The 14,980-nt window shown below is 39.0% G+C and overlaps 1 protein-coding gene across 6 annotated transcripts in view; it reads left to right on the top strand.

The window, feature by feature from the left end:
- The first annotated feature begins 2,518 nt into the window (after window positions 1-2,518).
- The window catches only part of tead1b (TEA domain family member 1b), a 46,443-nt gene continuing 33,981 nt past the window's right edge, over window positions 2,519-14,980 (top strand). For 4 of the 6 annotated variants that reach the window (XM_077563327.1, XM_077563326.1, XM_077563325.1 and 1 more), the window contains exons 1-2: window positions 2,519-2,691; window positions 3,122-3,251. The gene's annotated coding sequence lies outside the window, so the exon portion shown is untranslated. The remainder of the gene's footprint in view (window positions 2,692-3,121; window positions 3,252-14,980) is intronic. The other 2 variants (XM_077563329.1, XM_077563328.1) reach the window with 1 other exon arrangement.

The raw sequence follows: 14,980 nt of genomic DNA, 5'->3' as shown, positions 1-14,980 counted from the left end.
GGCCAGCCTATCATGTTAAGATGAGTGTGCTTTTGTGTCCTCTGTGTTCCACAATGAGCACTTTTACGTCACTTTATAAACTACTCACTCAAATGGTGAGCAAGGAAGGGAGGCGATGACAAGTATCTGAACTTGTAATTGTGCATTAATGATTTTTAGACTTAACAACTGGGGAATTATTCCATTCCACACATGAAGTTGTACTTGAAAGAAGTGGATCAAAACACTTTCTAGATATTTTGTGTCAAACGGCGTTACAGCAGAACTATTTTATTGCCAGATGGCAGCATCTCTCTTTTTCTGATTCTTTTTGATAATCACACGTAAAGCTGGTTGTTCTATAAACATGTGTCTGTGTGATATCACAAAATCCCTTGCCTCTGCAAAAATCTGCGCGCACATCTGGTCCTAATCACATTTTAAACATGGGTTATGCAATAATCGGACTTTAATGTCTGTATCCTTCTGGCAGTATCTTCTGTTGAACAGGCGACGTTTGCTGCCGCCGAGATAAAGAGATTAACCTGCAAGTGCGCAAACTGTTTGAAACAGTGTGACAACCAAATGGGTTAAAAAAGCACATTTGATTTCAAGCGGCGTTTGTGAGGACTTCATATTTTGTATATATTTTTTTTTAATTATATATATCTGTGGCATGCCTTTGAGAAGATATATATAGAAGGATATTTCTTTATTAAAACGATGATTTATTCAAAAATTTACGATCACTTTTAGAAATTATCCTAGGGTCATATTATTGTAAATCAACTTTGATGTTCTAGAAGATCCTTCCCATTGTGTGTGAATAAAGGAAAAACATGCAGCCAGCTGAGCAGTCAAAGAGCAGAGAGCCAGCGCTTGGCCTTAGACGACGATCTGATTAGGGAAGGTTGGCGACCAGACTAAACCAGACCAGACAGTTGCAGCAGCAGAGTATATCTGGGGGGGTGAAATGAACCGAATTAGCCTAATTCTATTGTCCAGTGGCCGCCATTACAAAGTTGAAATCACAGTACTGCCAAACTAATCTTTTGTTATGAATGGGATCCTGTGCTGTGTTTAAAAATAATTGACTGCATTTACTGATGATTTTGAAGTGAGCTCATCAAATTAGGCTGTTTTTTTTTCTATAAATACAATGGATATAAAAAGTCTACACACCCCTTTTAAAAAAAATTTGTGAAAAAAATGAGAATCAATTAAAAACATTTTTTACACCATTAGTGTGACCTTTAACCTTTGCAACTCGGTTGTTGTTTTTTTAAAAAGAGAAGAAGTGAAAATAAGCAACTGCAACAATGAAGTTGCGTAAGTATGCACACCCTCTTAACTTTGATCTGGCTGTATTGGTAAATGGGAGTCAGCACACCTGGCACCATTACATTTTAAATATTTACCTGACAGGGTCCATTAGATCTAATACAACTACATTATTTGTGTTCAAGCTTTCCTATTGGATCTCATAGCTCCATTTGATGACGACACACCAGCCAGCCAGCCAGTCAGTCGACGTGTTCATGTAACGTGAGTTTTACAAATGATGGATCTAAAAGTGTGATGGTTGAATAAAAATGAACAAAAAAAAAAAGTATTGACAGACAAGAATGATGGGCATTTCTACACCCTACCTTTCATTCTGTGGGCCAGACGAGCACAGGCAGGCGTTAAAAGGTGTCGATGGATGTCTTCAGAGCGCCACTCGTTCATCTTCCTCGATGGTTTTCTTTTGAGAGACCCGTGTCAAAACACAGGCTCTCTCTAATGGATGACTTGCTCTGACAGGAGTGTATTTGGCTCTATGGACACACTCAAGTGAATCTACTGAAATGCTTTTTGTTCATTTAAAGACTGAAGCAAAGACATGAAGCGTTGATGCTTGAGTGAAATTTTTTTCGATTTTTTTTCCCCTCTTGAAAGTTTTCTGTTAACAAAAGCAGTAACACAGAAAAGTGGTTGAAATAATGACTACAGTAATACTATTTTAAAAATAGATAATGCAATGAATTACAATTAGTGTTTGCTAATTGTGTGTGCTTTTGAATCCCCTCAGTTGCCTGAGGTCCCTCAATTTCTCCTTTTGAGCTTTTCTTGCTTCTTTACTGCTTCTGTATTATAGTTTACATAAAATATGTTGAACCCCAAAAAGATTGCGATCGTAATTTAATTTGTGTCATCCAAGATGTATGTGTGTGTTTCTCCTTTTAGCCATTCTTTGCTGTTGTGTTCCTATATGTTTGCAACTCTATTCCATTTCAAGAAAATATAATGTAAGCTATGTTTTGCCACAGGACGAGTCAGGGGCTGCGTGAATATTCAATGTCCGCCTACTTTGTAATGACAAAACCGCGGTGAGCGCGACGAAGCCGAACTTTCCGCGCGTCCCTGAAGGCCACAGTTCCCGGGATGTCAACGCGCCCTCCCTGTCCCCGCTCGGCGGAGGGAGGCTGCAGGGCTCCGGGATGACGCCACCTCTCGCTCCGCCCCCCCGACGCAAACTCGCTCTTTGCGTTCATTTCATTCCTCTTCTCATTCCGAGCATTCTTCGCATCTCTGTCAGTGAGCGAAGCGATTCACCTTCCTTGCCGACCCAGAAACACCAGAATAACTTGACATTACTATTGTAAATATACCCAGTAACACCACATGAGCTCAAAATGGACATTTTTTAAAATATGAGATATCAATAACGAGGTAAGTTCCATTGTTAGTTGCAGGCATTCAAAGTGAATATAGACTTCTGTTTGCTGGGTTTAGTTGATGACTTCTCAAATAGTGGCTAGTTTATAAAAACGCCGGCCTATTTATGTTTGTTATTTCTCCCACGGCGCGTAGAAACGCTGGCTGTTGTGGGTTGTTATTAGATGGCCGACTCGCTGTTGCAACAGGCACTTTGAACGCTCGCTCTCGTCGCGAAAATCTTTTACATTTTTCACATTTTTGGAGAAGAAGGCTGCTCCTACGCCCCTTTTAAAAGCGCCGCATGCCGTGTGCTCCGTGTCAGAGCCCCAGAAACACCCACGGGGGATTTAAGCCTCAACTCCCCAAAATATATCCAGCTCGGGAAACAGTTTTCTTTTGGACAACATGACGATTGTAAGCGTTGCTCTTCTCCTCTCTCTAGTTGTTGGCTCGGTCGACACTTGGGGGACTTCACCGGAGGCTTTTCGGACCACCTCGACGAAAAACACCGGGGAGACTTGTTGCTTCGCTACCTTGGACGTTGCTTTTTTAAATCGCCGTCGAAGTTCTCTGTGAGTACATTTTTGCCCCGTGCCTCTTTTTTTCCCCTTTAGCTTCACTCTTCTTACAAGACAAGTGAGGGAACCGCGAGGGAAATAAGTCAAAGTCCGTCATTGTTCCACGCTGCTTACTTTACGTTCGTTTGCTCATGGCACTATAACAAAACCAAAAATAATAAAGATAGCCTTATTTGAAGGCTGGTGCTTTTGTTTGAAGGCTAAAAACACTTTAAACCGAGAACCTACACAGATTTTAACGTAAAAGTGTCCTGGGGCTGTTATTGTTGGTACAGTGTCGGAGGAATATAATCTTAAATCGACGTGTTACTCTTTGGAAAAGTAGATTACTCCGCTATGCCTGGTACTAACTCGCAGAAAATGGATGTTAAATGTTTGTTAAAGGGTTATTCGTGGTGCCTTTTCTTTGCCTTTTCCCACCATCGTCTTTTCCTTAGAGTGTTTCCTTTAACTGCTTTCTAAGCTGAAAGTGAGTCCACTTACAAAATAGACCACTAGTAGCACCAAGTTTGACAAGTTTTTCTTCAATATTTGCATGCAATTTCCCCATATTATTATAAACATTGATTAATGAAAATAAGAAGATCTGATTTACTACAGCAGCTAGAAGTACTGTTTGTTTTTACCAGGCCTTTTATTGTTTCAATATTTTACAGTTTAGGTTTAGTTTTTGAGTCAAAGCAGCGCTGTAAGGTTACCATTTGCATCACTTATATATGCTGCCATAAGTGTCCCTCCCCCCCCTTATAGCAATTTACTTTTCCCAAATTGAATGTCAAACGTATGGTCAAAGTTAAATAAGCTAGTTCGCCACTGGACATAGGTGCAAAACAGACTTGCATGCAGAAGCACTAGAGGGAGCAAAATGTTCTCTCAGGTATATATGTATGTGGTTTAAAGCGGCTTTAATTGATGGAATTTTCACATCTTCTACTCTCGGAACACTGCCTAATTCTCAGCTCTGTAGAGGATTAATGAAACATAAAATTCAACAAATTGGCATAAAAGGGTTATTATTTCCAAGAATAATTCTGAACTCGGCGTAACCCCAAACATTGCACATTATAAATCTTCTCGCTAGCGGAGGGGAAAATGTAGGAGCTAGAAATTGATTCTTATACAGTTTATGCAATCAGGCAACCTGTTGGACCAAAGCCTGTTCCTGTTCACCATTTGTACAAGAATAGGGCATATTTGAGGTCTTCCCAAAATCTATTTGCGTTATATGGCCTTTGACATAGAGCAATATGCATTTGTTTAAGCCCTAATGAAAGGAATTTATGGTCATGAGTACGAAAAAAGCTTGGACTTGGACTGGCAAAGTCGGTTATTTTTACAAGTTTTAATTTGAAGTTGCACAATTTTGCTATTAGAGAAATTTGAGGACTATTCTGACCATTCTCTCAATTTTACAGGGGTGCTTGCGCTATTTAAGTAAATATTTAGCCAATTAATAATATAACAAATACTTCTCTTTTTATCAGTTAATTTTACCCGTCGTGAAAAAAAATCGGAGTTATCACAGACAGTATAGAGAAAAAGCTACTATTTTTAAATTATTTCATGGATTCTTATTAATTATTTGGATTGTATTTGTATGTAGTAACTCTCCATTTATTCACATAAACCAGTTTTACCGTATTTTATGTCAATTACAAGGTTATTTCTTGTATGTATTTGAAATGCTTTAACTGTTTCTTTTTAATTGAATAATTAAACATGAATGTGAGTTTGAACATTGTTATATTTTGTTACTGGAGAATTTCATAAATCACAAGAATTTAAAATATAAAACACTACTACGATCATATATCTGTTTTCAACGGTTAAGGCAAATTTTAAAAAGAGGACACTCCCGCAGGCTCCCAGTTTGTGCCCTGAGGTAAACCCTAGTCTAGAAAGGGAATTTTAGAGTGTGTGTGTGTGCTGCTGCTCAGCAGTTTGCGCAAAGCCTACGGAGGCCAGCCGAGAGTGCCACCAAAAAGGAAAAGCTGGCTCAAAGCCACTGACGTCATCTAAGAAAATCTGCTTCAAACGGCAGCCATAAATGGTCCACTAGCTACCGGAAGCACTTTGGTCCTGTTAGACCTTCTTAGTTAATGCAACACAGTTGTTGTTGTTTTTTTTCCCAATAGCCATGCAAGTTCAAAAAAAAAAGGCAGGCTTTGTTAAAGTCTGTCATGTTTCAGTCTTCCGGTCCTATAACCTTTACCAAATGTAAATATAATCCAAGCATCCTGTCTCAAAATGTCATTCGTAAAATGCATTTTTTTTAGTGTTGCTATTATTCTTTTATACAATCTTGAGCGACACTAATAAAAAGAAGCTTACTATATAGAATTCTCTGAATCATCATACGGTATGAGTCACTTTCTAACACTATTATAACAACTGTAGTTCTTAACCGCAATGAAAGCAGGAAATCTTGGCTTCAACAACTTCCTCTCCCATGCTGGCAAAAAGTACTGACCATGGTGCTCAGCCTTCAATGATTAATAGGAAACAAAGGCGCGAGACCACTTCATTTTCTGTAAGTGTGTATAATTTTTGGTTTCTATTCAGATATATTCTCCAATCAGAGCTGCGGCTACAAATTTACACACGACACCTCCTCAATAGTCGTTTGTACTGTAACCAGGACTGGCAGAGATAAGGCTCTCTGGCCAGAAGGTGCTCTGGATTCTGCGGAGGCACAGATAACCTGGATGGGATGCTTGTAATATTCTAATGCACAATCTACCCTATAAGTTCGTTTTTAATCTTAGCTGGGACAAATGGAAAGTTATAAAAACTTGGTTTTGGCTCTCCCTGTTTTTTCGCCCAGCGCAAGTCTCATACAAAGTGCAGTAAAACTGTATCCATGGGTGGAGTTTTCTTTCTTTTGGTATTTTCGTAGACGGGCGCAGTTAGAAAGTGGGAGTGAAATCATCCGGCGTGCTTCTCAACCAATGAAAGCGGCTCCTCTCATCCCCTTTAAATTCAGCGCAGAGGAGGACCACATAGACTTTGACATGGCAAAAGCAGAAAATGACTTGCGGAGGATGTACAGTTGGGCAGAATCTGTCTGCCTGCACCGCAATCGAAATTCACCAGAATAGCTTTATACCGCTTGCGCCACAACTTAGACCTGTTCCGAGTTGGTCTTAAAGTCTAATCTACTTTCAGTTGCCAAATTGTATGCTGGGGGCGTGTTAAAGAAAATGCCCTCGGTCCACTGGAGCCCAGCAGGATCTGCCAAATTCCCCAAAACTGTAAACTACTCTTCTGCTGTCGTGGCTCGAGCATGATGCTCTGTGGAAAAGCCCAGTCAAAAAGGAAACCATTCCGTTTGTGAGGGTCCTAGAGTAACGAAATGAGCTGGTGGTTGTAGAGAATAGCAGTTAGCTTTGCTAGCGTTGGCCATTTTGATTGCTGCTAGTTTTCAAATATTAATTCAAGCAGGATCACAGTACAGGCAACTCCGCAAAGTGAAGCTGCATCTTTGTCGCCAAAAATGTTCTGACCAAACAACAGCATGATAACGAAAACTTAACCCATCTCACAACTTGGACCAACATTACAGAGCAGGGCTTCCATTAATAATAACAACTACATTCAGCATCATTGGAAAAATGATGTTTTGCAATTTTGAGTCTTTTTTTTTTCTAAATGTGAAAACACTCCATGGTGCAAAAAGGGTTAGGAAAGGAATTTTACCAATTACTTTACATAAAATGGAGATGGGCAACATAATTTGTGCCGTCTGTGCTCCTCGTTTATGAATAATGGTAGGTTGTAGGGGTGTGAATTGCCTAGTACCTGGCGATTCGATTCGTATCACAATTCATAGGTTACGATTCGATTAGATCAATCCCGATACGAATCTATAAATTGATTATTCCAATTTTTTTTTAAAACTCAAATTTAGAAAATACAAATCAGTAAACTTGTACATTTACACTGTAACATTTGTATGAAAATGTATTTATTTATCTGAAAATTCAGGCTTATAACTAAGCCACTGTATTTAACAAACAGGTTGCAGTCTATTTCATGTTTGAACAGCACTGAAATAAAAATATTAAGGCTTATTGTTCCATTAATATAACATTCTTCCATGCTTAATGTGTAAATCCTAACCCTAAGTAAGACATTTTGTTGAATATTTCCATAAAAAAATGGATGTTTAAAAATCGGTTCGGCCGCATATTGAATCGATTCGAGAATTGTGTGCTGTAATATCGCGATTTATTGCCGAATCGATTTTTTCTAACACCCCTAGTAGGTTGATACTATATTGATCTATAAGGAAATTCTGGATATTTATCAAATATTGGCACACAACACACAAAGTAGTGTCAAACTGACATTCTATCCAGTCACTGCCCATTGTAAGGCAATAATACAGTCTTGCTCACTGTTTATGGCACCCCTTCATTTTTTGCATGATCTCTACAATATCTTCAGAAATAAATGGAAATGTACCACATTTATATCATCAGGACCTTTTAATTGGATGTCCAAAGTAATTCAACAAAGGAAATTGTTTTTCAATTTACATAATGTAATTCCAAAGAAGAAATAGATAACACTGCATGTGCAGCAATAATGGGACCCATCTTTGATATTTTGTAGCAAACCATTTGGCAGTGATGACACCTTCCAATCGTTTCTTGTTGCCAATTTCTAAGCTTCTTGCACTTCCCCTCCCCGCTGGTATTTCCCCACACTCTTCCTTTGCAAATTGTTCAAGCTCTTGAATGTTTGCAGGTTTTCAGCTCATATCAAAGATTTTCAATCGGATTGAGATCAGGAGTCATTGCTGGCTGGCCATTTTAAACAGTATTTTTTTCCCTTTTTAACAATTCCTGTGTGCTTTTAGATGTGTGCTTTGGGTCTTTGTCTTGCTGGAGGACCCATGACCTTTGACTCAAACCAAGTTGCCTAACACTTGGTAGGACATGTCCCTCAAGAATGTCTTGATAATTCTCTGATTTCATGATTCCTGTGATATGATTAAGGCCTCCAGTACCAGATGTAGCAAAGCTGCCCCACAGAATTATGGATCCTCCACCATGCTGAACTGTAGGGAGGCTGTTCTTTTTCCTTAGAAGCTGTCTGTAAACACACTGTTAGCGTCCATTGCCGAAAAGCTCTATTTTTGTTTCATCCGTCCCCAGAACATTTCCCCAAAATGATTGTGGTTTGTCCAGGTACTCCTTGGCAAAGGTTAGCCATTCTTTTTTTTATGTCTGTCTCAGGAATGGTCTTCACCCATGAAGCCCTGTTTTGGGTTCAGTGTGTGGCGTCTGGTACTTCTTGAAACCACGTTCCCAGACTGTTCCAGGTTGGCTTTCAGGTCTTTGGATGTGTAACGTGGTGATTTTTTCCACCATTCGCACCAACCGTCGAAGACTTATGTCATCAATGTCTCTCTTCTCCCCACGTCCATGGAGATTCTTGACATTTCCGTGCTCGTCAAACTTCTTAATAACATTACGCACTGCTAAAATAGGGCTACCAAAGTCTTTGTAGATGGCTCTATACCATTTGGAGGTCTTGTGTTTGCAAATTATCGCACAACTGATATCCTCGGACAGCTCCCTTGTTTTCACGATTTTGACAAGGGAAAAGGGGATAACAGGTGGCTTTTTAAAACATCAAAGTCATCATTCATTGGTTAATTCATGTCAATTGAGCACCGACAGTTTAAAACAGGGAATTCTCATTTGTGATTTACCAAAGGTGAGTCACAATGGTGTTTCCATACTGATTTTACAGGAAAGGGTGCCAATACCAGTGACAGAGCACATTTTAAATTTTCTATTATTTTGCCCATTGTTTTAAATTGTTTTTTAATCTTTTGGAACACAAGTTCTCCATAAAAAATAAAATGTTTTACTTGATTCATTTTTTGAGAAGATATTCCACATTATGTACTTTACCTTCATGGGTGCCAATAATGGTAAGCAGGACTGTACATTTCTATTAAACAAAGAAGAACAAAGAAAGGAAAAATTAAGTATTTGATTGATGGTCAGTACTACCCCCTTAAAAGTGGTAACTTTTTCAGTACTTTAATGTTTACTATATTTGTGGACTGTGTTGCTGCAGGGCTCACTATATTGTTTGTGACGTCAAAGTTACACACTTCTTTTTAGAAAACGTGATATTTAGCTTTATTTTTCTTTACAATTCCCTACCAATTCGATGAAATCATTAAGTTCATAAAAGAGAAATCATGTCCATACAACATTGTTGAAAGATTTTTTTATTTTATTATTATGACAGCCTGATATTTGTGAGCTGTAAAAAAGAAAGACATTACACTTGACAACATTGTGCAAAATGCACCTCCTAGATGTGTTAAGGATGTTATATATCTGGCAATGGGGGGGGGGGGGGATTAAGGGAAACGTGTACAGGCCGACTGATGGCTGTAGACAAGGAAATGCAAATGCAAATGGTCGCCCTCACACTCATCACTGTGATTTGTTTTTTCATGCCTGTCCGCACGCGTCCTGAATGAGCCTGTGGCTCCGCGCTCATAACTGTCACAAGATCCTTTATCTGACGAACCTTTATTTACAGCTTTAATTTCCTGAGCTTTATGTGTTCAGCTCGCGCTCCACACCACTGCATGCTTGCTGTCTGGAATGCACTGCCTATTTTTGATAGGCGAATATCCAAGCTCTTGTATTTGAAAGGTACATTTTATTTTTACGTGTTTCGGTATTACAAGAAGGAGATTGTTTTTCTTGTTTTGCCTTCAATTTTCTGTTGGATTTAACGTTATGGTGGACAACCTTTTAACTATGTCTCTTTTCGGAACTGCAGATGTGTCTGATGTTGTCCAGGCCATGTTGTTGCTACGCGGTTCTCATTCTGAAGCGGGTAGAGCGAGGGCTGCTTTGATAGAACCTGTAAATCAATCCTATTCTCCGGCAAACAAAGATTGATCCCACAGTGGCCTGATGGTTGCTGGGTGGTGAGGTCCAGGCCTCAGGTTTGAGTGTGATGACATGAGACAGATTCACAGCATCGAAGCCTACCGGTTCAAAGAGGCATGAAATGAACACAAAGCCGTTGCTGAGATGGGCAGCCTAAGAAAGTCTTCACAGCTCTTTAATTGACCATCCTAAATTGGTAATCATATTGTAATTTTTCTCTTTATTTCAGCTATGATCTGATATTCTGCACAAAATACCCCAAATATTTTTGGCATCGCTTTGAAAATGACTGGTGCAATTCATATTTTTCCATTCAACTTTTGTCTATTGAATTCAATGGTAGTAGCGTAATTTGTCTTTATGCCGCAGAAAAGCATTTTCACTTTGCAAGCTTGGGGTCAACGTGTCACGAAATTAAATTCGTAGTTAACTTTGGCTTGTGTGGGAAAGATGTGTAAATAAATGGAATCACAAAGGCAATTCCAGAAGTATTTGACTGGATTTATTTTTGCATTCATTCTGCCTTGTAAATGCATCTCAAGGTCCTCAAAGTTAGCCTTTCAAAGACGTAATACAATTTTCCACATTACTTCTTAATTTGCCGTTATGGTAGAAGCTGTAGCTATGATTATGAATGCTCATAGTTGTTTGCACATTGCTCAAAATGAAATACTTTTGACACTGCTGTAATAATTATGTCTTCACAGCATCCGCAAAATGTTAAGTTTTTAAATCGCAGCATAATTATGGTTTTACACATTGCGGCCTTAACTACCGTGGGTTATTATGGAGCCCACAAAAAGTCATTCATGGAATCATTATTGCACCTTCTGAGATAACAGCACAAAAGAACTCCACATGGAAAATTACATTTGAGACCTCTCATCTGCTATTTCATTACCTTGCTCTGTCTGATGGCTGAAATGGGTTCTCTTAATTTAAGGAGCTGGATTCCAGCTCGGTGAGTGGTTTATGTAATCTCACTGTAAGTATAATTTCCCATAATGCCGTGTCAGAGCTACTACTCGGCTTCGCTACCACTGTCACTTATTGCAATGCTGGCCATCTCTCTCCCCCATATCCGACAAGCAAGACCATTTCTATGGTGTACGCTCTGAAAGGAGGAAAATATGCAATTATCTGTAAGCCACAAGTGTTTCTATGGGTGACATTCATACTTTCCTGTGAAAAACACAATTAGGCCCCAGATTCTACGGTACTAGGAGACCCCTTCATTGACGACTCACAAATAGCTTTTAGCAGAAGCATCCAATTTATAGATGCAAAGAAACTAATCTATTGAGGGTGGGTAAGACTTGTATTCAAAACTATTAATTTGAGCTAAGAACCAAGTCAACAAACCAAGAATAAGACATGGCAGATTTGGGAGATTTACACATCAGTTGTGCAAGTGGTTTATATGTTAAAAAAAAAAAATAAATAAAAAAATTAATTAATTAATTTAAAAAAAATGTGGATGAGCATGGAATGGACCAAAGAAGAGCCCTTTTAAATGATGGTGTGGCTCTGGATTAATTAATTCTGGGTAGTTTAACTTGTTAACCGTCTAGCTTTGACAGAGGTCTGTACTAAGAGCCAAATAGTACCTTACTGGACCTGTTGCTGGTGTTAAATCAGAAAATGTATGCACCCACCATCTGGTGTTCGCACCTGAATAACCTCACTTGATATTCCATTGTCACCGTTACTACACAAAATTGTCCCTCACTACATTTCACATTAAAAGGGTAAAAAAAAAAAGGGGGGGGGTGACATTTTATGCAGTGCATCGGATGAATAAAACAGGGAGATGCAAAAAACATATAAACAGTACCAGTACATGTAAAACATAGAAAATCAATTTTCAGTTTATATATTGAAAATAATATTAATTTGCTCCCTGAATGCTAAAACATCTATCTTAACACTAAAGTATGTATAATGCCAATATTATTGAGATTGGCTATTGTATCCATTTTATTGTACAGTATTCATCTCTGTCTATCCAAACATGTTAATTTTATATAGTGCTTAACAAATATATAAATAACATCAATAAGTGCTTTACTGCTTTTTCAATGTCAATAAATTCTCTAACTGTATTTATCAAGCTTGAAAAATAAAATACTGCATTAGGTAGACTGCGGACCTCTTAGAAGGAGAGGAAGGTAGACAAATTCCGGAATCCCAATCTGCGCCACAAGGTAATGGGATCTTATTTGGTCTTTGCCTCCACTTTTCCACTAATTTTCATAGTAATATGCTAAGTAGTCTATTAGTTTTTGGTAATCCTGCTGCCTGACAAAATAGGCAGGGAAAAGTTACAAACAATGCTGCTTTGTGTTGTAAGCTGCAATGTTAAATGAGCAATTCGCAAGGGAATGTCGAATTCAAATAAGGCACTTGACTTGAAGCACTCAGCCGTTTATAAATGTGCAGTATTTCATATCAATATGCTGCAAAGTTACTCTGCGCTGTAACTTGCAAAATGTGCTAACGTTTTACACTTAGCTGTTATGCAGTCACATTTTAGCCTAGCTTTTCTAGAAATCTGTATGAAACGGATGAAATCTGTATTCGACTAAAAGGATTGGTTTGGAATCCTGAAATCTTGAACAGGAAGCCCCAGTGAAAGAGGAATGAATGAAATAAGTCAACAAGTATAGGTAGATTTAAGTTGGCGTGATTGCCAGTGACATCATCAAGAGTGTCTGAAGGATGACAAAGAAGACCTGGTTCCTTGTTGTCCAAATCAATAGATCATTTTACCCAGACGTTTCAGGCGAGCGATGTTATTCTGTTGCTGTGCTTTGCTGCTCTATAGAAACTGCACAGAGACAGAATGGACTTGCATAGAATGTTGGACTGCTGCAGACAGTTTATGAAAGTGCAATCAGTGTAAGCAAGGAAGGCAGAATGAAGGTTTGTTTAGGATGTTAAGTGGTGTTAAGAAGCTAATGTATAGAATTGGTTTCCTTCAGCCTAAGGGGTAGCGTTGTAGCTTTTCATGTCACTTTTGGGAGGGAAATGACACCCCGCCCCGTTTTTTTTTTTCAAATACCACCCCTCTGTTTTTTTTTTTTAAATACAAACCTAATTTAATGTGGACTTTTTGTTTTACATCCATCCATCCATTTTCTTGGCCGCTTTTCCTCACAAGGGTCGCGGGGGTGCTGGCGCCTATCCCAGCTGGTTTCGGGCAGTAGGCGAGGTACACCCTGAACTGGTTGCCAGCCAATCGCAGGGCACACAGAGACGAACAACCACACTCACAATCACACCTAGGGGCAATTTGGAGTGTTCAATTAACCTGCCATGCATGTCTTTGGAATGTGGGAGGAAACCGGAGTACCCAGTGAAAACCCACGCAAGCACGGGGAGAACATGCAAACTCCACCCAGGCAGGCCGAAGCCCGGACTCGATCTCACGTCCTATGCACTGGGAGGCGGACTTGCTAACCAGTCAGCCACCGTGCTGCCCTTTTTGTTTTACATTCATATATTAATTAGTTTTGTATCAGGTTTCAATAAGAGCAACACATCCAGAAAGACTTCTGACCTTTTTAGAGGTTTAAATGTGGACCCCCACCAGCACTCCCCAATCAGTTGTGAGGTAGTTTTGCAGTGTCAGCAGTTTGCACACAAAAACGGAATTCAGTAAAAGCGCTCTCCGCTCACTGAGAGTTATTCCCCCCTTAGGTTACACCCTTCCCCCATTTCATGAGCTGACATGCTGAAGGAAATAAACTACGGACTATCCCCACTTACAGCTTGTGCCACGTGAATAGACTTTCACGATGAAAACTTGGTTGTGTGTAATGGCGTATTAAAAAAAGAAAGAGTTGAGCTGTTGACTTATTGTTTAAACTTGTCAGACAATGTATTTTAAAGGGTCAGGACATATGCTGTTGAACTGTTGACATAAATGATTCTTCCGATATAAGTTGTATTTTATTTTGAGATGGACTGTAAAAGGCATAAGTAGGGTGACTTCAATGGATCTTCCAATTAAGTTAAATGACATTAAGTTCATAAAACTTGGGAGTTCAACTCAAAAGTTTTGTTTAGAGTATGGCTTGAATGGCATTTTTGGACATCAAGCAAAATGTGTGACATCAGTCATCCAAATCACCTTGCTAGTAGGGATGTAACGATAATGGCAATATTGTGATAGTAACATTGCCACAATATCGTCGTTGTCATGTTAAAAGCAGCACATTTGTTAAAAAGGCAGGGTTGTATTCCATTTTTGCAGTTTACTAAAGCAGTTTAATTTTAATTAGGAATATTTTGGCTACTGCGGTGGTTATCACTCCCATAAATCAGTCATAACAGCAAATATTCTTCTCTGTCAAAAAAAACATGACTTTTCAGCTGAACCCAGCATTGTACGTAGACCATGATACTTTTCACCGGTGAGCCAATAAGAGCACATGAAAATGACGTGACATGACATGGCCAAGCCTATTTCTTTGTCACTGCTGTTATTATATACAAAAACACAATAATGTGCCACGCCCCCCCACCAATATCAGCTTGTTTTAATGTTACTTTTTATACATTTTTTTTTCCAAAATATTGTGATACTGATCGTATAGTAAGGTTCAGATCGAGATAAATATCGTATCGTGACGTTTGCATTCGTTACATCTCTACTTGCTAGAACCTACTTCAGCTAGATTCAACACATTTTCTGAAACAAAGATAGGGGTACGAAAAAAACTAGCCTAAATGAGCAGAATATCCACAAAAGTTACCAACGTGAGCAGACGATGAGACTATGGCAGTGTCCAA

Source organism: Vanacampus margaritifer, chromosome 4 (genome assembly GCF_051991255.1).
Source record: "Vanacampus margaritifer isolate UIUO_Vmar chromosome 4, RoL_Vmar_1.0, whole genome shotgun sequence".
Taxonomy (NCBI): domain Eukaryota; kingdom Metazoa; phylum Chordata; class Actinopteri; order Syngnathiformes; family Syngnathidae; genus Vanacampus; species Vanacampus margaritifer.
The sequence above is the reverse complement of the archived record's forward strand: the minus strand, read 5'-3'. Positions and strand labels throughout refer to the sequence as shown.